The sequence below is a fragment of the Penaeus monodon genome, chromosome 28 (genome assembly GCF_015228065.2).
Source record: "Penaeus monodon isolate SGIC_2016 chromosome 28, NSTDA_Pmon_1, whole genome shotgun sequence".
NCBI lineage: Eukaryota > Metazoa > Arthropoda > Malacostraca > Decapoda > Penaeidae > Penaeus > Penaeus monodon.
The window spans coordinates 38,000,218-38,001,327 of record NC_051413.1 but is presented as its reverse complement, the minus strand read 5'-3'; positions in this window follow the sequence as shown (position 1 = coordinate 38,001,327).

The following is a 1,110-nucleotide window of genomic DNA, read 5'->3' as shown; positions in this document are numbered from 1 at the left end:
GGTATTTTCAGTTACCAATGTCTTCTGCAAATAAATCATAAGCTAGTAAACGTAACGAAAGTAGCGTGTAAGGTGTTTTGTGACGAACGTAAGTTGGAAAAGGTGAAGAATTCGTCGGATTAGAAAAGCGAAAGCCTGCGCGTTGTCGGTTTCTCCCCGTGCAGGACAGTCATGAAAGCGAGGCAAAATTGACGTTAATTTTTGGAGTAATATAGTAAGTTTTGGTAAATGGAATGTTATGTAGATTTACTATATTACTGTATATTGGTGTGGAATAAGTAGCAAACGAGCAGTCGTTCTCTCTCTGAGAAAACGAGGGAGAAGGATTTAAAACGCCGCCGTTTTAAACTCGCGCACAAAGAACTGACAGTAAAACGCGAGTCGTGTTTCAGGCGGAGACTCGTCAAACGCGGCAGCTCCGTGGGTTAAATATCGCACTGGCAGTGATAAGGAAGAATCAGTGATACATTAGAGAATGAAAAAGGGTGAAAAGAAAGGAAAAATAAGTGACATGAGGCAGAGATTTGTTCTGATCTGTAAAGGAGTAGTCTTTTATTTTCATTTTATTTTATATGGTTGTCTCCTTGTTTTGTTAGAGGGAGCGTCTATTTCCCTTCGAGCAACCAGCAATCATTGGGAGTAAATATGCCCTTCCCTGAGGTCCCTCTAGCAAATGTTGAGTCGCTTATAATGACATTTTTCTCTGGGAATTGGAAGACCCAGGGGGAATTTACCAGATTTTCGGGAATGGAAGCTAATATTGTCATGTTATGATACTGTATTTAAAACTTTAATTTACTCAAGAAAGTTCTCTTTAATGACTTGAAAGGAACAATTAAGACTTTTTTTTAACTTTGTTGTGCACAGGCCATCTCTTGCTTGAACAAGTTTTAAAAAAAATACCTACTGCTACCCTTCCAGGTTTACAGGAGCAAAGAGAAATCAAGGCTTATTGAAAATATAAAAAAAGCCCTGGTATAACTTGAAAATTCTCACGTTTTCCTCAGAAAAATTCTATGTATATATAAATCTAGAGCAGGGTTCTTCAGACGTTTTTCATCATGACTTAGTTTGATTTTGTAACACTGCCTTCACGACCCACCGATATTA